A 25,914-nucleotide genomic window follows, 5' to 3' on the forward strand; every position below is an offset into this window, starting at 1 on the left:
AGCCATGTCCATCAGAATTGATCATTGTATAGTCTTGTTGCTGTATCTAATGATCTACTGGTTCTGCTTATTTCACTTTGCATTGGTTCATGTAGATCTCTTCAGGCTTCTCTGAAATCATCCTGGTGGTTGTTTCTTACAGAACAATAATATTCCATAACATTCATATACCATAATTTATTCAGCCATTCTCCAACTGAGAATGGATAATCCACTCAGTTTCCAGTTTCTAGCCTCTACAAAGAGGGCTACCACAAACATTTTTGCACATACAGGTCTCTTTCTCTTCTTTAAGATCTCTTTGGGATAAAAGTCCAGTAGAAACACTATCAAAAGGTATGCACAGTTTGATAACTTTTTGAAGCATAGTTCCAAATTGCTCTCCAGAATGATTGGATGCGGTGAAACAAGATTTTTAAAGAAAAATTTTGTTCCCAAACAAAACTATTCTACTATATATTTTTATTTCGTGTCTTTAAGTTCTTATATAGATCTAAGTTAAGGTTTGGAATTTGTAGTCAGATGAAAAAGAAACTAAAACATAAAAATTTCTTTATAGTTTAGCAGTTATTTTTCTACACACACCCCCCACACAGACTTTTTAGAGCAAGCCATTTCTACTCTTCCACCTACCCATTTAATTTACATTCCTGGTATCCAAATTAATATTTGTTACAAACTGATATTTTCTGCTTGCTTCTGTCTATATATGATTGGATTCAGTCCCTTTTGTTGCTGAGCCAAAACTCCATGGATATACCAGAAGGGAGACACACCCCCTCAGTTCTACTCTTTTTTTCTAGCTTTGTAGCATGAGGATTATTTGTGGCTATGTCTTGGGCAGTAAGATGGGATGAGGCCAAAAGTTTTATCTTCCTTCTGGTCTGGTAGAGATGTGAGCATATATCTTTCAAAGGCAAGTTTGTGGCTGGGATAAAGCCACCTCTTTTTTTTTTTTTTTTTTTTTTTTTTTTTTTTAATTTCCTCTCTCAAGTAGATGACTGAGCTCCCATCCTGAAATGGATATGGATAAATCTAGGTGAGCCTGTGAGTTTCAAAAGATTATAAAGTCTTGGAAGACCAGTGAGGCAGCAGCTACAATGCTGATCAGAGGGAAAGAAGAATCTTCCTGACTCTAGGTCTGATATTCTCTCTTATCCATTGTGTCACCTAACTGTCCAAAGTATATACATAGTAACTGAAGTTAGAGGAGAGCACTAGCAATTTAGTGGACTGGAAAAGGCTTTTTGAACTATAATATAAAATATAGGAATGTTTGGCTTTTTGTTAAGGATGTCATGAGCAACCCCAGAAGTGCTCACTTTACTCTTGCTTCCATGAATTCTTTAGACTTCTCCTCTAAACCAGCAACCTTGCATCTCTACCCCCCCTTTATAAATTGCCATCCCTTTTTAGAATATAAATACTTTGAGAGTAGGAGCTGCCTTATTTACTTATCTATGTATCTATCATCTAGTTAAAAAATGTATTTTTCCATTGTCTTGCAAATACAATCAAAAGACCTTTAAAATGAAAAAGATGAGGAAGGGAGAAAACTACCTTTGTATAGCAACCAATCTAGATATCATAAATGATAGCTAAAATGAAGGAGAAATGTAGGCAGAAATTCATAGGAGACAAAATAAAAGGAGCCAGTAATAAAATTTCTGCCTTCAGATTTTATATATATATATAAATATATATATATATATATATATATATATATATATATATATATATATAAATTAGGCAGCAAGCTACATAAATTAATTTCTTATGATTATTATGAAGATTTGGTAGATTGAAATCCATAACAAGAAATTTGAGTCTGAAGGGATTTAGCTTATTCAAAAGAAACATGGTAAGTAAAGGGTGGAGAGAATAGCACTGTATATTTAGAAGCTATATTCATGTGAAGGAATTTAGGAACCAAAATGCAGAAGCATTTGGGAGATCAATGAGGAAGTATAATGGCTCAGCAGGCCACCTGGACAGAAGATCACAATACTGGATTAGGATGAAGACATTTTAGTTATCTAGACATTTCTTGAGCTTTGCCTTTTTGCTAAAAACAGAAGCTAATGCTTTCTTAATTTGGCTTAAGGGTCCTCCATCCTTCAAAAGGCAGAGGAACTGACAAGGCAAAATTCTATTCTGGATTTCATTCTCACCAACAGGAAGGAATTGACTGCTGGCTGGTATGGAAATGAAAGGAAGTTGTTGTCTATTATAATATTGGATTTTTGGTTGAAGTATTAAAAAAATTCTATATTCCCAATGGGCAATTAGGTGATACAGTAAATAGAGTGCCACACCTGGATGTAGGAAGACTCATCTTCCCCAGTTCAAATCTGACCATAGGTAAATCACTTGACCCTATTTGCTTCAGTTTTCTCTTTTGTAAAATGAACTGGAGAAGGAAATGGAAAACCAATCCAATATTTTTGCCAAAAAACAAAACAACCCCCCGACAACCTCCCTCCCCCCAAAAACCCCATATGGGATCATAAAGAGTCAGATACAACTGAAATGATTGAACAACAACAAAAATCTTTCCATATATATGTAGTTGGAAAAGGGAGCAATGTTAAAGTAGGCAAATAATATGCTAGTATTATTTTTTAAAGTAGCTTTGACCTCATGGACTCCCTGAAAGGATTTCAAGAATTACTAGTAGTCCATGGACAATACTTTGAGAATATCTAGGTTAATATATAACCTAGATATTGGGGAAATAGAGTTAAAAAGAGATAGAGGAAGGCTTTTAGTCTCTGGGAAAATGAGAACTCTCTTTTTTTATTAAAGTTTTTTTTTTTTTTTCAAAACATATACATGGACAACTATTCAACATTAGCCCTTGCAAAAGCCTGTGTTCCAATTTTCCCTTTTCCCCCCACACCCTCCTCTAGATAGCAAGTAGTCCAATTTATGTTAAAACACTATAGAAATATATGTTAAATCCAATATGTGCATACATATTTATACAATTATATAAGAGAAAAAGTGAAGCAAAATAAAATTCAAGCAATCAAAACCAAAAAGAGTGAAAATGCTATGTTGTGAACTACACTCAGTTCCCACAGTTCTTTCTCTGGGTATAGATGGCTTTCTTTATCACTGAACAATTGGAACTGGTTTGAATCATCTCTTTGTTGAAGAAAACGATGTCATCAGAATTGATCATTATACAATATTGCTATTGCTGTGTACAGTGATCTCTTGGTTCTTCTCATTTCACTTAGCATCAGTTCATGTAAGTCTCTCCAGACCTCTCTGAAATCATCCTGTTGGTCGTTTCTTATAGAACAATAATATTCCATAACATTCATATACCATAATTTTTTCAGCCTCTCCAATTGATGGGCATCCATTCAGTTTTCAGTTTCTATCCACTACAAAGAGGGCTGCCATAAACATTCTTGCACATACAGGTCCCTTTACCTCCTTTAAGATCTCTTTGGGATATAAGCCCAGTAGTAACACTGCTGAATCAAAGGGTGTGCACAGTTTGATAGCCTTTTGGACATAGTTTCAAATTGCTCTCCAAAATGGTTGGATCAGTTCACAACTCCACCAACAATGTATTGATGTCCCAGTTTTCCCATATCCCCTCCAGCAGTTGTCATTATCTTTTCCTGTCATTTTAGCCAATCTGAGAAGTGTGTAGTGGTATCTTAGAGTTGTCTTAATTCACAAAAAAATGAGAATTCTCAAGAATGAAATTCTAAAGACACAAAGAAAAGCAATTCTGACCATGAAGAAAAGCAATATGTGCATGCACAAAGTAACCATATTACATTTTTAAAATTTATACACCAAAGATATGAAAGCAATGCCAGATAATAAAAGACAAATACAAAAATGTGGTGGTATATGGAGAATATTTTCAGAAAGGCTGAAATTCATAATAAATTAAGGCTGGCAAAGGCAACTAAGGACAACAATGTAGCATGGAGTACATTGTACATCCTAACAACAATATTGTACAATGAAGAATTGTGAATGACTTAGATACTTTCAGAAATACAATGATCCAAGACAATCCTAAAGGTCTCATGATGAAACATGTGATCCAGCTCCAGAGAAAAATTGATCCTGTCTGAATACAGACTGAAGTATGCTATTTTCACTTTCCTTCCTTCCTTCCTTCCTTCCTTCCTTCCTTCCTTCCTTCCTTCCTTCCTTCCTTCCTTCCTTCCTTCCTTCCTTCCTTCCTTCCTTCCTTCTTTCCTTCCTTCCTTCCTTCCTTCCTTCCTTCCTTCCTTCCTTCCTTCCTTCCTTCCTTCCTTCCTTCCTTCCTTCCTTCCTTCCTTCCTTCTTATTCTTGTTCTTTCTCCTTCCTTCTCCTTCTCATTCTTCTCTTTCTCCTTCTCTTTCTTTTCTTCATTAAAGGCCTATTATGTCACAAGCACTCTTTTAAGTACTAAGGCCACAAAAGTTAAAACAAATTAGTTTTTACCCTCAAGGAATTAATATTTTCTTGGGGCTGAAGCAACATATATGTATGTATGTGTGTATGTATATATAGATATAAAATGTGTGTGTAATATGTATACGATACACATACATACATACATGTATAATCATATGCATATGCCCATATATATTCAGATAGAACTAAAGATAGGGATAGGGACTAAACGTACATAAACCCCAAAACATATACAAAATAAATACAAAGTAATTTTAGGGAGTGGATGGTGGAGCATAAACACAGGAAGAATCAGAGAAGGCCTCTACAAGAGTGATAAAGAAAGCCATGGGTTCCAAGAAGTAGAGGTGAGTAGGATGAGCATTCCAAATAAAGGTGAATGGTATGTTGTATTGAAGATCTTTGCAGCTATGAGTTATCCCTGAAAGGCACCAAGATTCCTTTAAACTAGAATTTAGGGATTCTGCATGAGATTTTTTTCATGAACTGAATCTCTAATGAGAATTTATCCAAGGATCACAGCAGATAAGAAAGTATAAGTGAGATCAGGTATCTCTCAAGGTGTTAAGATGATCCATTTGACTATGATGATTGCATTCTATGTTGTTATTTAAAACTTCAGCTCATTCTTTTTTATTGTTGTTTTCTAGTAAATTTATTTTAATACACATTGCTTTATGAATTATGTTGGGAGAGAAAAATCAGAATAAAAAGGAAAAAACCATGGGAGAGATTAAAAAAAAGTAAACATAGTACTTATGTTGATTTACATTTAGTCTCCTCAGTTCTTTTTCTAGATGCAGATGGCATTTTCTATCTAAAATCTGTTAAGATTGATTTGGATAGTTGAACCAAGTCTTTCAGAGTTGATCCTCACAATTCTTGCTGTTACTGTGTACAATGTATTCTTGATTCTGATTATTTCACTCAGCATCAGTACAAACATGTTTGTACATGTGGGTCTCTTGGGATACAGATCCAATAGTAGCCCTGCTGGGTCAAAGGGTTTGCATAATTTTATAGCACTTTGGGCATAGTTCCAAATTGCTTTCCAGAATAGTTGGATCAGTTCATAACTCCACCAATAATGCATTAGTGTCCCAGTTTTACCACAACATCTCCAATATTTATCATTATCTTTTCCTGTCATCTTAGCCTATTTGAGAGCTATGAGGTGGTATCTCAGAGTTGTTTTAATTTACATTTTTCTAATTAATAGCGATTTAGAGCATTTTTTTCATATAACTATAATTAGATTTAATTTTGTCATCTGAAAACTATTTATATCCTTTAACTGCTTATCATTTCAGGAATGACTTATATTCTTATAAATTTGACACAGTTCTTTATATAGTTTAGAAATGAGATCTTTATCAGAAAAACATTTCCCAGCTTTGTACTTCCCTTTTAATCATGTTTCTGTTGGTTTTATTTGTGCAAAACCTTTTTAATTTAATGTATTCAAAGTTGTACATTTTGCCTTTCATAATATTTGCTAGTTCTTCTTTGGTTATAAATTCTTTCCTTCTCCAAAAATTTGATAGGTCAATTAACCCTTGTTCTCCTAATTTATTTATGGTATCATCCTTCATGCCCAATCATGTATTCATTTTGACTTTATTTTGGTTTGGGGTGTGAGATATAGGTCTATGCCAAGGTTCTGACATATTATTTTCCAGTTTTCCCAGAAATTTTTGTCAGTGAGTTCTTATTCCAGAATATAGAATTTGGAAATTTATCAAACACTAGATTACTATAGGCCTTGATTACTTTATTATGTATATTTAATCTATTCCACTGATCAACTTCGCTATTTCTTAGCCAATACCAAATGGTTTTGATGACTGCTGCTTTATAATATAGTTTTAGGTTTAGTACTGCTAAGCCATTATCTTTTGTAATTTTTTATTAATTCCCTCAATATTCTTGACCTTTTGTTCTTCCAGATGAAATTTGTTATTATTTTTTCTAGCTCTATAAAATAATTTTTTGGTGATTTGATTGGTATGGCACTGAACAAGTAGTCCAATTTAGGCAAAATTGTCATTTTTATTGCTCAGCCTACTGATGAGCAATTGATATTTTTCCAATTGTTTAGATATGACTTTGTATGAGAAATGCTTTGTAATAGTGTTCATATAGTTCTTGGGTTTATCTTAAAACTTCAGCTCATTCTAATATAATAATGGAATGTTAAGATTTTTTGGAACAATATAAATTATTTAAAATTCTGGAAATAGGAATGTTCCATTTAGATCAATATAAAAAGATGAAATTTTCAAAGAACATCCTTTGAGTGAACAAGATAGAATAGCTTTTGGCATGGATAATAAAATTAGTTAATTTTACAATATGACACTATACTGTTTACTTTTCAGTAAATTTTGGCAAAATTCTGACAGATAGGATAGACCCTTTACCAAGTTAGCTTTAGGATAGATTAACACAGCAAATCTTTAAAAAAAAAACTCATAAAACATAAAATATGTAACAGAAGAGAAATCATTTACAAGTATAAAACTGCAAGCTCTTGTAATTCTCCATCCATAATTCTTCTACAAAGTAATACTATTTACCAGTAATATTAATTTAAACATTTTCTCAAGTCATTATTCTAATGAGAAATTTCATAACCTTTTGCTATCAATTCTCAGAATTTTTGTTGAGTAGGGAAAGAGCTGTGTTTGCATATTGATAGGAAAACACATGATTCCAAATCTTAGATATCTTAATATGCTAGTCAGAAAAGTTTGTCTGAGGGGGACTTACATAATTTCATCCTTGAGCTGCAACATATAATTCTGACAACATTAAAAAAACACCATTCACATATATATATAAAAGAACTCAAAGAAGCAATCTCTCTCTATATATGTTATATATAAAATACATATATGTATGTATCTCTGTATATGTATGTATCTACATTCACAGACAGACACACAAACAGGAATTCAGTCAAAATACAATTAAAGGGAAACAAGGTTGCAAGAAGGAAAGAGAAATAATTTCCAAGATTATTCCTTAAAGTTTAGGTCAAGGAAACTAAAATATGATCAGAAATATTATTGATAATATTTTGCTTTACATACAGAACATAAATACAAAATGAGTTTGACTTACATATGTTGTGTTATATAAATACAACATATGTAATACAATGAAAAGAATGTAGAATTTGAAGTCAGAAGTCATAGGTTCAAATCTTAATTCTTCTAATTAGTATACATTTGAACTTGGCAAATTACAAAAACTCTCTTGAGTCTCAGCTTCTTTCTTTATTTGCAAAATGAAGGTATGGAACCAGAGCTAAGGACCCTTGCAGCAATATTCTATGATGATTTGAGTGCACTTAAGGTCATTATATTATATAAATTTCAATAACAACTTATGTAATGTTTTTCTAAAATTATGGCAAGTCTTGCATGAAATAACAAAGAATGAAATGAGCAGACTCATGAGAACGTTGTATATGTAACAGCAATATTTTTTGAAGACAATTGTGAGGATAATTATGAATAACCAAGTTATTCTAAATATTATAAATACTCAAATCAACTATAAAGGACCTATGAAGGAAGCTGCTATCCACTTCCAAGGAAAGAACTGGGTAATAAAAATATGTCTACTATGATTTTATATTTATAAATCTGTGTCAAATGATGACCTTCTCTGGTGCAGGATAGAGGATGAAAGAGGGAAAGAGTTCAGAAAGTAAAATGTTAACAAAAACAAATAAATGAAATGAAGAAACAACTTATATAGATTAATCAAATTTGAGTTAAGTTTTCTCTGGACATAGCATTATTGTAGATGTTGTAAAAATAATACTTTACATTTGCGTGGTATTATTAGGACCTTTCTTATAGATTGTAAATTGATGTCAAAGCATTTCTAGTCAAGATAGTAGAGTGAATAGGAGCAGAAGGGTTGAATTCTCATTTGTATTCCAGAAAATATAAAACAAAAGAGTACCAGTATACGTAATGATTAAAAAATGAAGAGAAAACCTGTAATAAATATCTTTATTCAGCCTCATATGGCAAAAAGGGGACCCCAAAGGCCTCCAGGCACTAAGAAAAGGTCCTAGCCAAAAGAACCAGAATAAGAAAATCAAGGCATCCAGAATGAGGCCTGAATCTCAGGGCACTCCAATCAGGAAATTCCTGGAGGGTCAAGTAAACCTGGGACTAGAAAAATCAGAATGTTCTAGTGATTGAATAAGTTGGAATGTTGAAGATTTGAGTTTGAACATCAGACACTTAACAGTTATATGACTCTGGACAGATCAGTTAACCTTTCTTGAGTGACAATTTACTCCTCTGTGAAATGGATTTTTATAGAACCTACTTCCCAGTGTTGCTATGAAGATCAATCAATCTAAAATACATAAAAAATACAAAAAAAGGCTCTACAAGCCTTTAAATTACATAAAGTTAGTTATTATTATCAATAACCAATTATACTTTGGAAAAATAAAATGAATTTAATTTTCTATGAAATTCATTTAGTGTTTCTCATGTTCAATGTTTTTATTCTTTTACTGAACAGAGTGTTCCTGGTGTTATAGACCTGGGTATCCTATATAGTTTATAGAAGATTCTGGTTTCTTATTTTTCTTGAACTACCATTTTCCAAAACTTTTTCTATGTCTATCTTTGAATTGAAGTCACAAATTATCCAAATATATGTTCATTTAAAAAGGAGTATTTTAAAGAGTTCTCATAGTTCTCCACCTCTTAACCTCTACAAGTCAGCTTCTTAAATTGTGGTTTGAGATCCCTTATAGAGTTTTGCAACTGAATGTAGGGGTCATGAAATTATGATTTATTATCAGTAAGTGATTTGTATACTTATGTTATATATCTACATACTTGATGTCATGTGAAAATTTTCCATACTAAAAGGAGTCACAAGTGGAAAAAGTTTAAGAAGCCCTGCTCTACAACAGATGCTGGCATATAAGCTTCAATTACTTTCATGATGGCCTTTTTGCAAATATTTATCATGAACACTACAATATGAGCTGACCAAATGTCCCATGAAATGATGTTTCTGATTATATTTGGGCACATGATAAATGAACTCCATCAATTCTTGCATTTGCCTCTCCAAGGAAAGGTAAATCATCTTTCCATTTTGCTGTAGCTTCTTTTTGTTTTCTGGTTTCTTTTGTAGGGGAAATGCCAAGATTAATACAATTTAGTTCCTTTAAATATAGTATTCTAGATTATTTCCTTTGACTATGTTCATTCTTATACTCCAGAGTCGGAAACATATAAAATAATCATCTTTCCCACAACAAATTTCAATTTTCACTGGATCCAAATTGTTTCCCTTACAAATAGACAAATAGACCAAGATATGTTATACCTAATTTAATAATATAACTACAACATGTGGGAAAATACTTATAGGTAATTTCAGGTGGTTTTCTCTCCTCCTAAAAGGATCATTCATGATTCAGAAATTATCATTAAGGTATTTGACATTTCATCAGTAGATACTGTAGGAATTTAGGTTTTTGGATATGATCTGCCTTGTAGTTCTAATTTTTTTAACTCTTCCTCTACTGGCAATCTTTGTAGGGAAAAAAGGACTATGTTCTAGCAGTTGCCATATGTTCTTCCATCTCAAAATGGAAAGTTATTTGAGGATTTGCTTCTTTTTTTCCTCTTAAAATGTTTTTTTTTCCTGAATTTAACACCAAAAAGAAGTGAGAATATATCCATATAAAGAGTAGAACATAAAAAGATTATTACATGCGAAATCAAAAATTTTTATGATTTAAAAATATTTATAATAAATTCAACATGTAACTTTCAAAGCTATGTTATGTTTTATTTTCCTTTTATGCCTTTAAAATGCTTTAATGTTTTTATTTTTTTTTCTCTCTTTTTTTTTTGGGGGGGGGCAATACTTATATTTGGCATTTGAGCTGAGCCATGAAGAAAGCCAAGGGTCCATCAAAATGAAATGGTGTTATTATAGAAACTATTCTCTAGGTTCTGTTCACATCACTTTGCATCAGTTCACACATGTCTTTTCAACTTTCTCTGAAGCTATTCTTATAATTTCTTACAGTACAATAATCATATACTATGATTTGTTTTCATCTTTTTTTTGATTAGTCATTTTTTGATCTTGTCCAACTCTTCTTGGGGGTTTACCTGGCAAAAATACTGGAGTGGTTTGTTATTTCTTTCTCCAGCTCACTTTACAGATGAAGAAACAAATAAGCAGCATTAAATGACTTTCCAAGGATCACATAGCTAGTAAAGTATTTGAGGCTGCTTTTGAACTCAGGCTGTCCTTGTCTGACCCATAGAGACAATATTTATTCATCATTTCCCTAATTTATGGGGGTACTCCCTTGTGTTTCCAGTTCTTTGTTATATATTGGTACATATTTATCATTTTTCTTTTCTTTTCTTTTTCAGTGATTGGAAATGAAGGGAGTACAGACCTAGCAGTAGTGGCTCTGTATTAAAGGTTATGTGCTATTTAGTGACTTTTAGAGTATAATTTCAAATTGCTTTCCCAAAATGGCTGGGCAGATAGCTCTACCAACAATGGATTAATGTGCCTCTCTACTTGCCATGCTTCCCACAATCCAGCAATTGTTCTTTTCTTTTCCTTCCCCTTCATCCTCTCCTTCTTCTTCCCATTTTTTTTACTTTCTCTTTTTTTTTTGTATGATCTTTGCTTATAGGATACACAAGAAGTTAAACTCTCAGAGTTTTTAAAAATTTGTATTTTTCTTATTAGTGATTTAGAATTTTTCATGTCTGTTGATAGCTTGCTTTATCTTTTGAGAAACAACCTGTTTATATCCTTTGATCATCTATTAGAGAATGCTTTTGTTCCTATATTCTTGAATAATTTTCCTGTATATCTTGGATTTAAGATTTAGAGAAATCTGATACAAAGACCTCAGTTAACTATTTCCTTTCTAATTTGTACTGCACTGATGTTGTTTTACAAAAGCTTTTTTTAATTTTATTTCACCAGATTTATCCATTTTATCTTCTCGGGCCCTCTCAATCCCTTGTTTGGTCAAGAACTCTTCTTCTATTCACCATATGGAAAAATATTTCCTTTTCTGATGCTCTAATTTATTTATGATGCTACCTTTTATTATTAAGCCATGTATCCATTTAAAGCCCATTAAAAAGATGAGTTTCTAATCCCAGTTCCTGTCAAATTGATCATTTTTTTTCCCATAAAATTTTGTTGATTAGGGTCTTTCTCCCAGTAGCTGGAGTTTACCTACCACTATTTTCATTCATGTGCTTTGGAATATCCTGCTTCTAATCTCTTCCACTGATTTGTCATCTGAAGTTCAACCAATTTATTTTTTCATTCTTATGAAGCTCTTTCCGACATACTTTAATAATAAGAAATTAGAAAGAGGAATCAGGATCTTTCATAAAATGTCTTCATAGAAAAATAAACCCTGTCTCTTTTAAAGAATTGCCCAAATATAAGTCATTCCCATTTTCCTATGCTGTAGTAGAGAATCTGTAGTAGATTTAACATAAAGAGAAAAGTCCAATTAATCATCTACTCAAAAAGCATTCTATGTTCTAAGAACTGCACTCAAACATGAAATGTTTTTATCACAGAGCTCCCATTTTGCTAGGAGATACAATTATCTATAAAAACAATGTTTGTTTTTGAGAGAGAAATACACTGGCATCTGAAGGAATTAGGAAAGATTTCATAAAGGGAGATACTGCTTAAGTTGAATGTTGAAGGTTATAGATTTAGGAGGCAGACGCAAATAGGGAATGCATTCTATATATAGAAGGCGGATAGAGTGGGATTCTGTCCCTGGGTCTCTATATCTTCTAAGTGGGCTGATTAATTCTCATTGGTTCAATTTTTCATCTCTATAAAGATGACTCTAAGATTTAGATATTCAGTTATAAATTCTTTTTTTTTTTCTTTATACAGAATCTAGAAAATAGAAGACTGGGGGAGTAGGGGTGATGATGAAGGAGTTAGGGATGGAGAGGAAGGCTGTAGGAAGAGAAGGGGAAGGGAAGGCCAAAGAAAAAAACAGGAAATGAGAGGGTTAGAGAAGCAACATATACATCCTCTGAGAGAATATTTATATTAGATTCAGGAACAGATACTAAGTTGGGATGGGAGAGGGAAAGGTGGACTAGTGATCAGGGCCTGGATAGCGATCTAATACAAACCTTTTTAAACTGTTGGTGGCTACCAGTTTTACAACTGAACAGTGGAGGTCATGAAAAATTTGTCAGTAGTAAAAAGTATCCACCCAGATTTAATTTTTTATGTAAAAACAACCACTTTATTAATATGCAAATTTGCTTTCATCTTTCATGAATAGTAAAATTAAATATATACCAAAGAATTGTTTTAAAGTAAATTTCTTTATGATTTATTATCAATATTTGATTTGCATAACTATTTTATATATCTATGTACTCAGAGTTATGTGAATGGGAAAAGAGGTGAGTGGAAAAAGTTTAAGAAGCCCTGATGTAACAGAGGAACTTAAGTCCAGAAAAGTAGGAAGAGAATCAAGAGGTACTAGTTTCACAAAAACATAGGAAACAGAGTTCTATCCAGAGATAGCCATCCATGAAATTCAGCTTAATTATGAAGACCAAAAAAGGTAATTGGATTTGGTAATTAAGAGATCTTTAGTTACTTGGGTTTAAGAGTTGGCAAGAAAAAAGTAATGGGATTTAGAAGTAGAAAAGATATGAGATTAATATTACTGTGTTCCGTAGTATTTATATAATACTTTAAAGTTTGCAAAACACTTTACCTATATTCTTATTTGATCTTAACTCTGTGAAGTATGTGCTATTATTCCCCCTTTATAGAGAAGAGGAAATTAAGCCTGAATGACTTGCTCAGGGTCATACAGCTTGTTTGATGTATTTGAACTTAGTCTCCTTAAGACTCAAATCCAAATTCCTAGATCTGACTTCACCGCGCCACCTAGCAACCTAATTTAAATTTCACTGATGTGAAAATCCGCTGAAATTGACAGTGGTTTGTAGCAGAGCTGGGATGCAATTCTAAATCTAACTTGTGTGTTTGACAAAAGCATTAATTGCACTAATTTGCATCCCAGCTTGCTGCATTAATGTGCATCCCTAGCTATTAGTAAGTGCTTAATAAATGCTTGTTGACTGATACTGCTTCTAACAAGTGGAGCTTATTTAGAAGTCAGTTAAAGAGCTGTACTACTCGATTTTGTTATTGTGCAATGGACAGCGTCTCACCACTGGGGATAGAAGAATGAATCTACCTTCTTTAGCAGCCAATTTTCCCGACAGTGTTCCTCCCTCCCCCTGCCCCCTATCTCCACCTCCTGGTGCAGGCCTGGAGGTGACTAAACGACGTGAATAGGTCCTTGCGCCCTGGCAGAGTGCCCTCTGCTTCTCTCAATGCCAAGACGCCTGGGGGTGGGGAAGCGCAACGGAGGGAGAAGCTGGCACAGCGCAGCAGTGAAAGTTGCAGGACTAAAAGAAACAAGTGGGAGAGAAAAAGGAGGGAGGAAGTCTCTCCCGGTAGTTGCAGCTGAACCTCCTCCTATGCCAGGTGACGCCCACGCTTCCCCAGCCTGCTAGACGCCTGGCTCTTCCTCTCAGCGGCGGGGCGAGGGTGGAACACAACTAGAGGGACGCAAGTGAATGCCTACCACAACATACCCCTAATCCAGGCCCAATTTCCTCCTTCTTTCTCCTCGTGGTCAGCAGCTAACTGGGGGCGGTTGGAAACTGCGCTTCCTTCTAGCCTTTCTTGTTCCCCACCCCCACTCTCATCCCCCAACCCACTCCTACCCCAACCTCCACCCCTTCAGCTTCTAAGGCGTGCTCCCCTGGCTGCTTTTCTTTCCTAGGTTGCGGGCCGGGAAATTCCGGCTCACATTTCTCAGTCTCTCTCTGGGTCGGTCAGCAGGTCTGTCTCTCTTAGACGCGCGCCCCGCCCCCAAATGCTCTTCTATACTCCTCCTCCCTATTTCCTGCTCTTCTCCAGGCCCTCTTTTCTCCTCTCTCCTCTCTCCTCTCCCCCTCGTCCTCCTCAATCTTCCCTCCCCACCCCACCCCCGCAGGCTCTCGAAGCCACCCCAGCGCGAGGCCGCATCGCGAAGCGCTGGCGAAATCGCCAATTCGCGGTCCCCGGATGCGCACGCTCATTCGTGCGAGGCGAGCCCGGCCCAGGAGGGTGGGGGGAAGCGTGCGCGCACTGCCTCCTTCTCTCTTTCGCTTCTCTTTCGGCCCTAGATCCCGAAAGCTGAGGCAGTTCTTAGTGCGGCACTGGAGGAGCTAGGGGAAGAAGGGGACGAGGAGGAGGAAGGGGAAGAGGAAGAGACTGAAGGGGAGGTGGGAGTGACGATGGCGATGGGCTCCCTTCTTCCTGTTGTGCTCGCCTGAAAAGGAGCGCAGAGGAAGGACGCAGCCGGCGCTGAGAAGAAGGAGCGGGGAGCCAACGGGGAGCGGCTGCTGCTAACGGCGCCCGTCCGTCCTGGGCCCATCGGCGCCAGGCTCGGGAGGCGCGTCTGTCTCTCTTCTCTTCTCCTCCTCCCCCCTCCTCCACCCCGGCCTCCTCCGCTCCGGCGCCGGCTCGGCCAGCCTGGGAACCGAGATACGAGCTGGGAAGAGGCCTGGGGGAGGCGGGGTGGACGGCGCAGGGCTTGTAGCTGCTATCTCTGGAGTGGGACAGAACCGGTGCGTTCTTCCCCTCTCATCCCCGGGGATGTGACCGGGGCTAGCGGAGAGAGAGTCAAACAGAACCCGCCACCGCTGTCCCAGCTCCGGGACCCCGCTCCGCTTGGCCCCCGAGGGGGGGAGGGGTCGGTCGGCCCGCCCCTCCCCTCCCTCCGCTCCTCTCCCCTAGGTCCTTCCTGTCCTTCCTCCCTTCTCGAGGCCGAGCACCGAGTGACAGGCAGACCCACGGAAACGGGCGGCCAGCTGGAGCCAGCGGGTGAGTAAGCGGCCTCTTGCCGGGGAACCGCTCACCCCGGCTTCTCTGCTCCCCAAACCCCTCTAGTCTTAATGACCTTATCCGGGGGCTGATTTCTCCCTGGCAGAGTAGGGATCTTCTTGTGATTCCCATCTTCCTCTCCTTGTGAAAACTGTTAACTTTTGACTCAGGAGAATAATCCTTATTGCATAGGTGACAACCTAGGGTATTTATTTTTTCGTTTTTACTTATTTGCATTATCTTTGCGTTCGGCTTTTCACTCTCACGATTTCTTTTTTTTTCCTTTTCTTTTTTGAGGGCGAGGTGCGGTTTGTTACTGTTTTAAAATATGGAAACAGTTGAAATTGTCCTCTCCTATGTTCATCTAGTAACTGTTGCTTCTTTGTTTAGGTTTCAGAAGTAGAGAGAAAGAGATGTGACCTGTTGCTCTTGGGCAGAGGAGGCCCTTCCCTCTTTTTTTTTTTTTTTTTTAAACAGCAGACGGTATGTATGAGCTCAGCTGTGTGTCTTCTTTGAATTAATAGCAAATGTTAAAAATGTACCCAGAAATACTTTGTGGGAAGGTAGTAGAAGCAACAGTTGATTCTTCTCCAGAAAAATGTAAATATTGTGCTTTTGCTGTTGGTCTTAAATTATTTTGGTTTGATCTTTATTATTGCTATTGGAACCCCTTTGAAACATTTGCTGATTTTTTTTTTATTTTTTTTTACAAATATTAGATTTAGAAAGAAAAGTGAATGTTTTCTCCTTTCCCTCCCAAACTCTGAAATTTTATAAAGTTGCGGGGTTTATCTTGAAGAGTGGAATGTTTTCAAGAAATGAAAGCTAGAAATTCGCAGACAGTTCGTTCATCTTGCTGCTGTTGAGGTGTTAGAAATGTTAAAAAGGCTTTTTGATTTTTTTTTAATGCTTTTTTAAACTGCCTTTTATAAAATAAAAAAAAAAAAAGAAAGAGAAACTGAGGTGGATTTGCCCTTCTGTTCTTTTTCTTCTTTTTCTTCTTATGCTAGGTGGTTACTAAACTATTAGGCTAATAGTCTTCATTTACTTTCTGTTGATAGAAGAGTCCAATAGGGTATTTTGTTTTGTTAAGAGAGGTAGAAGGTGAGGAAAGGAAATTGGAAGTGGGGCTGGGGAAAAGCCATTCATAAGAATTACTTTTGGTTTCATAACTGTTTTATATAGACAAGTTGATTGGGCAGCCAGTAAATTTTCTAATGTGATAGATACCTTGTCGAATTTGTAGTTTGAATAATCCCCTAATTTAAACTTGGTTGTACCTATGCTTTTGTGAAGTTATAGATCTTCAATTTGAAGGCCTCCTTAAAATTGGAAGAGTGTGTTCAGCATTCTCTTCAGTATATGTTTTTGCCTTTATAGTGGAACAAAATATCTTTTAAAAATCAAGATTTAGGTAGTATTGTGTTCTATTGATCACAGATTGGGGAGATGGGATTAGGTTATATATTGCCTAATTCTCTTTATAATTTATTTTAGTGTTATTTCTGGTAATTTTTGAGGAATGGAATGTGCATAGTGAAGGATGTAAATGAAACCCATTGAATGAGCAGATTTAGCATTTCTTTTTCTCTGTGAAGGAAAAAAGACTTAGGCTTTCAACTTTTTGAGTCTTAATAAGTACATTTTAAAAATTTGATTGTGATCTCATTGGTGTAAGGGATTCCTCATAAAGAAACTTCCTTTACTTGCTCAGCAAGTTATAGTCTTTGTGAGTTCCCTGGGACATAGGTGACTTGTCTAAGGTCACACAGCTAGTATATGAAATATGAAAGGTGAAACTTGGACCCAGGTTTTCTTTAAGATTAACTTTCTATCCACTGTACCAGAGTTCCTTCTTGGTTATATAATTTTAAAAATTAATAAGGTTTGTTTTTAAAATTGAGCAGCCCTAATCAAATTGGTTAATGTAAATAAAGCAAAAGTACTGCATAAATAAGTATAATAAAAAGTTATTAGTATTATCCTCCCTTGCTTGCTTTAGCCACCCAACCTGATGCTTTTATGATGTCATGGCTCACATGACCTTATCTTCATATAGTTATCTTCTGCTTCTTCATTTCAATTAAATTGTTCTACTAATTGATCCCAAAATGTCTCATCCAAATCAGGAAGAACTGTAAAGGCAGATTAAGACAAATTTGTGGAAGACCTTGGATTATAGACTTTATAATTTGAACTTTATCTTATGGGCCATGGGAAACCACTTAAAGCTTTTTAATAGGGGAACATGATAGAGATATGTGTTAAGTAAATTGATTTTATGTCAGTGTTTGGTAAGATTGGAAGGGAAGAGTGATATAGAGATAGTTACTTAAGTAATTGAGGGGTCAAACCAGGTTTTTGGCACTGGGAATGAAAAAAGAGAAAAATTTGAAAAATACTTAGGAAGGAAGAATGTAAGATAGAGAGAAGAGGTATCAGTAGTTGAAACTAAGATTTTCGACCCTGGAAGTTGTAGCACCTAGCATAGCACCTTATTTATAGTGTTGTACTCAATAAGTATTTGCATGAGTAAGAATACTTTTTGATAGGATTAAAGAAGTAAAGATCAGTTGGAGAAAGATTTAGTTCAACTTTAGCTATGTTGAGTTTAAAGTGATAGTGGAAAAATAGAGGGAGCAACTGGAAATATGCAACTGTAGAATGAAGGAGAGATATCACAGCTGGAGATAGAGTATAAAATAAGCAGACAATAACATTGAAGGTCAGTCACTGAACAGGATATCATGTGGCCAGAAAAAGGAATAATGTGGATCGCTGGAATGTATATCTTTTATCATATAAGGAAAAATCTAAGAAAGCCTCCAGTACATTGGCTGTATCCCCTGCATTGGAATTGTGGAAGGATATGGATGAGAACTGCATATGACGGACAGGCATGTATCAGTGTGTTGCCATGTATATTGCTTTCAAGGATTTCCCAAATCAGTGAGATCAAGGATCAAGGAGCATACTTTAGAAACCATCCATTTCAGACTGAATTTTACTACAGAGGACTGAGCCTTGGGAAATGTTTATACTTAAGGAGTAGGTGGAGGAAGAAATGCTAAGTAAAGAGCCAGGACAGTGTGATGTCAGGAAAATCAAAAAAATTAATAATGTCATGATACAAGAGAGAGTATAGAAGAACTAAGAATAGGCTATTGGTAACCTATATAAAAAATTTTCTGCTGAAAATGTTGAAAATTTCAAGCACAGTGAAAATGGGATATTTTTAATCCTGAGTATTTATTTTTGTGTTTTTAATCATTTAATCATCCTAAAATTATACAGCATCCTATTTATTATATTTAATGGCATTGTGCACGTGTATGTTAGATGTTCAGATGACAGCAACTCAGCCACATGGGATTTTGAACATTTATTTCATAGGAGAAGTCTGAAGAAAAGTTTTAAGTCTTAGTTGATAAAAGGCACAGCAAACTGTGTGGTAGGTCACCTTAATGTATATTTGAAGCATGGTGAATAATCTTTAGATTTATGGGTCTGATGATATGAAAAGGATGAAATGAAGCACTCTTTTTCTAAAGCCTTTGTTCTGTTAATTACCAGGAAAGAATAAGATCCAGCGGAATGTCTATGTATCATTTGTTTACTTGCTGATTTTTCCCCCTAAGTGCATACTTTTCCTTACTCTTTTGCTATAAATCTTTGAAATTAGAACACTCATAACTGATTACAAAGCATTTTTGGGGTTGTATGATCTCATAACAAAAAATATACAGTCATCAGGTAATACACAGATAAGTAGAAGCAACATGACATGGCGGGATAGGGATTAAACCTGAAACTTAGTGCAATTTCTGCTACTGACTAGCTATTTGACTATAAGCATGTTATTCCACTGTGGGGCCTTTGTATTCTCATGTATAAAACAGAGACTTGAGCTAAATTATCTCTATAAAGGCTGTAATACTTAAAATTTTTTTCAAATTTTACTTTTTATTATAAACTTACAAATAAGTACAGAAACAGAAAATGATATGTGAAGCCAGGAATCTCTGACTGTAAAGGCTGTTTTTAAAAGTATGTGTTAAATTTAACATAGTAGTACTACTATGCAAATAATTGCCATTTATGCTTTAACATTTGTTGCTAAGGACAAAATGATAGAGAAATTCTATGAAAAATTTGATAAGACTCAAGAATGCAAGTCAACATGCATTCCATTAACTTGATTCAGTATAAAGGTGGGGAAAAGTAAGAATGGGGAGAAATATATGGAAGAGTATGATTCAGAAGAAAGAAATGAGAGAATAAAGGCTTGTACAGATTATACAGAAGTCTGATATTTCTTTATCATGAATATATATATTCATGAATATGTATGACATATATATGTATGTATATATGTATGCATATATATGTATGTGTGTGTGTATATATATATAAAATATATATATATGTATATATATATATTTTTATAAAATATATATATATTTATATATATATATATTTATAAAATATATATATTTATAAAATATATATATATATTTATATATATATATTTTTATAAAATATATATATATAAAATATATATATATATAAAATGCCATGCAAAGAATTAAATTGACCATATTTCCACAGATAGCAAAAGTCTTATTATGAATATGGAAGTTATCACACTGATTCATCAAAACTAGAATTAGAATTTATAGTGAATAAGAATAAAGTATTGGAGGAAATATGATATGCAATTAAGAGTTAACCCTGAATTATTTAAACAAGGTATTGAAAATTAAAAATTGGAAATGACCACTGAATTGACATTGACAGAGATATAAGTAATTTTTTCTTCAATAGTATTCTTTTTCCAATTACATGTAAAACTCATTTTCAGCATTTGTTTTTGTAAGATTTTGAATTCTAAATTTTTTCTCCTTTTTTCCCTTACCTTCTCTTCCCCAAGACAGCAAACAATCTGATATAGATTATACATGTACAGTCACTTTAAACATATTTACATATTTGTCATGTTGTAAAATAAAAATTAGACTAAAAGGAAAAAAACTATGGGAGGGGAGAAACTAAACAACACAAAAAAGGTTGAAAGTAGTAGGTTTCCAGCTGCATTCAGTTTCCGTCTCTCTCTGGATGCAGATGGCATTTTTCATTCCAAGTTTATTAGAATTATCTTGGATCACGTTCTTGCTGAGAAGAGCTAAGTCTATCATGATCATCACATTATCTTGCTGTTGCCGTGTATAGTGTTCTTCTGGTTCTTCTCATTTCACTCAGCAACAGATAGAATAATTTGTCTAAAAATATAAATTAATTGCTACAATAAAGAGATCAAAAAAGCCTAGAAATCACCTTAATAGCAAATATTCAACTTACCAGATGGGGAGACATGGCTACCAGAGACAATACTTGGTTAGATTATAAGCCTGTAAGTAAAAACTTATAATTATGATAATGGATGGTATGAGCAATATAATCTCATAAATTGAAAGGAAGCAGAAGATAAAAACTGTCTACAAAATATATGACAAGATATACAGTTAAGCAAAATCATCTCAAGGATATTCAGTGATGAAAATGGAGACAACTACAAAGAGAAGAAAAATGGAAAAGATTTGCAAAAAGTTACAACAAATATAAAAAATAGTGTAATTATCACACTATAGGATGTAACAGTCCCTCAAAGCAAAAATGGCACCCAAAACAAGAAAAGCAACTGAATTGGATCAGATAGAGAGGAGCTCTTTATGGAAGTAAGGCATTTGGGGATTGATTGACAGAGTATCTAAAGGCACAGAAGATACCAAAGGCATGGAAAAAAATCTCCATTCTTACTGATACTGAAGAAAAGGTGGCTAAAACAACATTAACTGCAGACCTTTATGCCTACTTTCCTATTCAGGAAAAAAAAAAAAAAAAAAAAAAAAAAAAAAAGGTTATCTGTATACGGATGGGGATCCTCAAGGATTTTAGTAGGGATCAAGCAGGCTTTTACAAACTATGCTCAGCCATACACACCACATCTTTACAACCTCACAGTTGCCTGAAAAGTATAAAGGATTTAAGGTTCTCTTGTACTTTGTTGATTAGTTAAAAAGAAAAAAAGAGGGGGAAAAAAAGCACTTGATGTGAGAGAATAAAATGCTGCCATGCAGATCCAGGTATGATTATCCAAGATTTCCTTGGAAGAACTAATAACAAATAATTTCTGATTTCATTGGTATTGATTCAATCCAGAGAGGGAAATTCCCTCTACTAGTAAAGGCCAAAACCTGCTGGGAAGTGATATGTCTTTCTCAATATCATGTAATCATTATGTGTTGGAGGTAGAACTGGAACCTAGGTCTTCCTAATTGAGACTGTGCTTCTTATCATCTCTCTGAATATTAAGTGATAAAGTGAAATTAATTTTAATTTTTTTTTGCATTTTGTCACTTGTTAATTGAAAAATATGACATCGTGGTAAAAAATAATTATTGCATTTTTCATGCCAAGTAGTGTCTCTGTCAAAAGAAACAGAATTATATTTAAGAATAAGGCCACATTTATATTTCCTTAATATTTCAAAGGCTCTTCTGTCCATTCTGATAAGTAACATTATTTCTCTCTTGCTTTAATTTTAGAATAATAGAATTTTAGATTTGGAGGGACTTTAAAGATCAAGGTGACTGTTCTGAGACTAGACTCCAATTCTTCTGAATCTAAGGCAAAACCCTTTTCTTTTCTTTTCTTTTCTTTTCTTTTCTTTTCTTTTCTTTTCTTTTCTTTTCTTTTCTTTTCTTTTCTTTTCTTTTCTTTTCTTTTCTTTTCTTTTCTTTTCTTTTCTTTTCTTTTCTTTTCTTTTCTTTTCTTATCTTCCCTTCCCTTCCCTTCCCTTCCCTTCCCTTCCCTTCCCTTCCCTTCCCTTCCCTTCCCTTCCCTTCCCTTCCCTTCCCTTCCCTTCCCTTCCCTTCCCTTCCCTTCCCTTCCCTTCCCTTCCCTTCCCTTCCCTTCCCTTCCCTTCCCTTCCCTTCCCTTCCCTTCCCTTCCCTTCCCTTCCCTTCCCTTCCCTTCCCTTCCCTTCCCTTCCCTTCCCTTCCCTTCCCTTCCCTTCCCTTCCCTTCCCTTCCCTTCCCTTCCCTTCCCTTCCCTTCCCTTCCCTTCCCTTCCCTTCCCTTCCCTTCCCTTCCCTTCCCTTCCCTTCCCTTCCCTTCCCTTCCCTTCCCTTCCCTTCCCTTCCCTTCCCTTCCCTTCCCTTCCCTTCCCTTCCCTTCCCTTCCCTTCCCTTCCCTTCCCTTCCCTTCCCTTCCCTTCCCTTCCCTTCCCTTCCCTTCCCTTCCCTTCCCTTCCCTTCCCTTCCCTTCCCTTCCCTTCCCTTCCCTTCCCTTCCCTTCCCTTCCCTTCCCTTCCCTTCCCTTCCCTTCCCTTCCCTTCCCTTCCCTTCCCTTCCCTTCCCTTCCCTTCCCTTCCCTTCCCTTCCCTTCCCTTCCCTTCCCTTCCCTTCCCTTCCCTTCCCTTCCCTTCCCTTCCCTTCCCTTCCCTTCCCTTCCCTTCCCTTCCCTTCCCTTCCCTTCCCTTCCCTTCCCTTCCCTTCCCTTCCCTTCCCTTCCCTTCCCTTCCCTTCCCTTCCCTTCCCTTCCCTTCCCTTCCCTTCCCTTCCCTTCCCTTCCCTTCCCTTCCCTTCCCTTCCCTTCCCTTCCCTTCCCTTCCCTTCCCTTCCCTTCCCTTCCCTTCCCTTCCCCTTCCCTTCCCCCTTCCCTTCCCCCTTCCCTTCCCCCTTCCCTTCCCCCTTCCCTTCCCCCTTCCCTTCCCCCTTCCCTTCCCCCTTCCCTTCCCCCTTCCCTTCCCCCTTCCCTTCCCCCTTCCCTTCCCCCTTCCCTTCCCCCTTCCCTTCCCCCTTCCCTTCCCCCTTCCCTTCCCCCTTCCCTTCCCCCTTCCCTTCCCCCTTCCCTTCCCCCTTCCCTTCCCCCTTCCCTTCCCCCTTCCCTTCCCCCTTCCCTTCCCCCTTCCCTTCCCCCTTCCCTTCCCCCTTCCCTTCCCCCTTCCCTTCCCCCTTCCCTTCCCCCTTCCCTTCCCCCTTCCCTTCCCCCTTCCCTTCCCCCTTCCCTTCCCCCTTCCCTTCCCCCTTCCCTTCCCCCTTCCCTTCCCCCTTCCCTTCCCCCTTCCCTTCCCCCTTCCCTTCCCCCTTCCCTTCCCCCTTCCCTTCCCCCTTCCCTTCCCCCTTCCCTTCCCCCTTCCCTTCCCCCTTCCCTTCCCCCTTCCCTTCCCCCTTCCCTTCCCCCTTCCCTTCCCCCTTCCCTTCCCCCTTCCCTTCCCCCTTCCCTTCCCCCTTCCCTTCCCCCTTCCCTTCCCCCTTCCCTTCCCCCTTCCCTTCCCCCTTCCCTTCCCCCTTCCCTTCCCCCTTCCCTTCCCCCTTCCCTTCCCCCTTCCCTTCCCCCTTCCCTTCCCCCTTCCCTTCCCCCTTCCCTTCCCCCTTCCCTTCCCCCTTCCCTTCCCCCTTCCCTTCCCCCTTCCCTTCCCCCTTCCCTTCCCCCTTCCCTTCCCCCTTCCCTTCCCCCTTCCCTTCCCCCTTCCCTTCCCCCTTCCCTTCCCCCTTCCCTTCCCCCTTCCCTTCCCCCTTCCCTTCCCCCTTCCCTTCCCCCTTCCCTTCCCCCTTCCCTTCCCCCTTCCCTTCCCCCTTCCCTTCCCCCTTCCCTTCCCCCTTCCCTTCCCCCTTCCCTTCCCCCTTCCCTTCCCCCTTCCCTTCCCCCTTCCCTTCCCCCTTCCCTTCCCCCTTCCCTTCCCCCTTCCCTTCCCCCTTCCCTTCCCCCTTCCCTTCCCCCTTCCCTTCCCCCTTCCCTTCCCCCTTCCCTTCCCCCTTCCCTTCCCCCTTCCCTTCCCCCTTCCCTTCCCCCTTCCCTTCCCCCTTCCCTTCCCCCTTCCCTTCCCCCTTCCCTTCCCCCTTCCCTTCCCCCTTCCCTTCCCCCTTCCCTTCTCCCTTCCCTTCCCCCTTCCCTTCCCCCTTCCCTTCCCCCTTCCCTTCCCCCTTCCCTTCTCCCTTCCCTTCTCCCTTCCCTTCTCCCTTCCCTTCTCCCTTCCCTTCTCCCTTCCCTTCTCCCTTCCCTTTTCCCTTTTCCCTTCCCTTCCCTTCCCTTCCCTTCCCCCTTCCCTTCCTTTTATAATAGCTTCCTCTAACTCATTCTTAAAACTCTGCAAAAACAACAACAAAACCCCACACAAAACTTGCAGTTAGGTATTTGTTGTACTTGTTAGCTTTTTTATTCCAAATTAATGGAAAAAAATCCAGGAATAAAGCTTTTTTGCCTTGAAGACCTGATAATAAGGATATATTCCCAATATTAGCATTATCAGAATTATTTTGTTAAGCAGATAAATTAGAATGTTATCATTTTTAAAAAATCAATGTTTTGGAGGATTTTATCTCATAGCAAGCTTCCTTAGAGTATGTAAAACACTAGGTTTGCAAAAATTTGTTTTTTATAAGCCTAATTGCTAGAAAAAATTGCTAATATTTGTTATTTTCATTTCTTTTTAACCTTTTACATTTTAACTACAGATATTACCACTTACCTGAAAATGCTCTTTCTAAGGTTATGAATGATCTTTAAATATGCCAACTTTCTTATGATCCATGTCCTTGATCTCTCTTCAATATTTGATACTGTTGATCATACGTGTCCCTCTCCTTCTTTCCCATGCCCTGAAGCCTACCCTCTTGTCAAACTTCTTTAGATTAGTGAGGGCAGTATCATCTTTTTAGTTACATAGTTTTCCTACTTTGTTGTCATAATTCTTGGAATTCTCCCTCATCTCCTAATTGTTCAAATCTGTTATATCTTACATTTATTCTCTTCTTTTTCTGCAGATGGTTACTACTCTAGTTCAGCTTTTTCAGATTTTTATAGTGTCTCCTAACTCCTTTCCAGGCGTCCAGTGTTGACTTTCCAAACCATTCTCCACATAGCTGCCAAAATAATCTTCAGGCATGTCTTCCTTTTCGTATATGCAATTGTACTACTTAAGTAGAATGTAAGCTACTTGAGGGTAGAGGTATTTTTGGTTTTCTTTTTGTGTCCCGTGTGCCTACCACAATGCATCGTATATGGCAAGTACTTAGTAAAGACCTGTCAGATTGGCACTTTTTCCTACATTTAAGGAGGATCCAATTTCTTTGGTACTGTCAATATTTACAAAAGAAAAAAATGTAGCCTATTAAATTTTCACTAGTTCTGCTTGAACTTAGCATTGCTAGAATACTGATATAATTGATGACAGTAAATATCTATATAATATGAATTCCCAAGTATTTGTTCTCTGAATTGTTGTTTCAGCTTTCTTACCTATAGCTTGACTTCTTTTAGATAGAACCTAATTTTCATTCTTTGCACTTTCAGGAGAAGGCAGGGTGGTATAGTGGACAGAGCACTAGGAAGACCTGAGTTCAAGTCCTGCTTCTGATACATACTGACCTGTGTGATCTTAGGCAAGTTATTTAACCTATCAGTCCTATAATTTTTTCAAGACTAAGTGGCAGAGAAAGTACTAAACTG

General features: G+C 37.2%; 1 protein-coding gene and 1 long non-coding RNA gene across 3 annotated transcripts in view; one reads left to right on the plus strand and one right to left on the minus strand.

Moving 5' to 3' along the window:
• LOC141551332 (uncharacterized) overlaps positions 1 to 14,190 on the minus strand; it is a 56,105-nt gene extending 41,915 nt beyond the window's left edge. The window contains exon 1 of the long non-coding RNA XR_012484833.1: positions 14,128 to 14,190. This is a non-coding gene — a long non-coding RNA (uncharacterized LOC141551332). The remainder of the gene's footprint in view (positions 1 to 14,127) is intronic.
• Positions 14,191 to 14,880: 690 nt separating this feature from the next.
• The window catches only part of JAK2 (Janus kinase 2), a 135,192-nt gene continuing 124,158 nt past the window's right edge, over positions 14,881 to 25,914 (plus strand). Inside the window, exons 1-2 of one of the 2 annotated variants that reach the window (XM_074282849.1) lie at positions 14,881 to 15,403; positions 15,794 to 15,886. The gene's annotated coding sequence lies outside the window, so the exon portion shown is untranslated. The remainder of the gene's footprint in view (positions 15,404 to 15,793; positions 15,887 to 25,914) is intronic. The other variant, XM_074282850.1, reaches the window with a different exon arrangement.

This window comes from Sminthopsis crassicaudata, chromosome 1 (genome assembly GCF_048593235.1).
Source record: "Sminthopsis crassicaudata isolate SCR6 chromosome 1, ASM4859323v1, whole genome shotgun sequence".
NCBI lineage: Eukaryota > Metazoa > Chordata > Mammalia > Dasyuromorphia > Dasyuridae > Sminthopsis > Sminthopsis crassicaudata.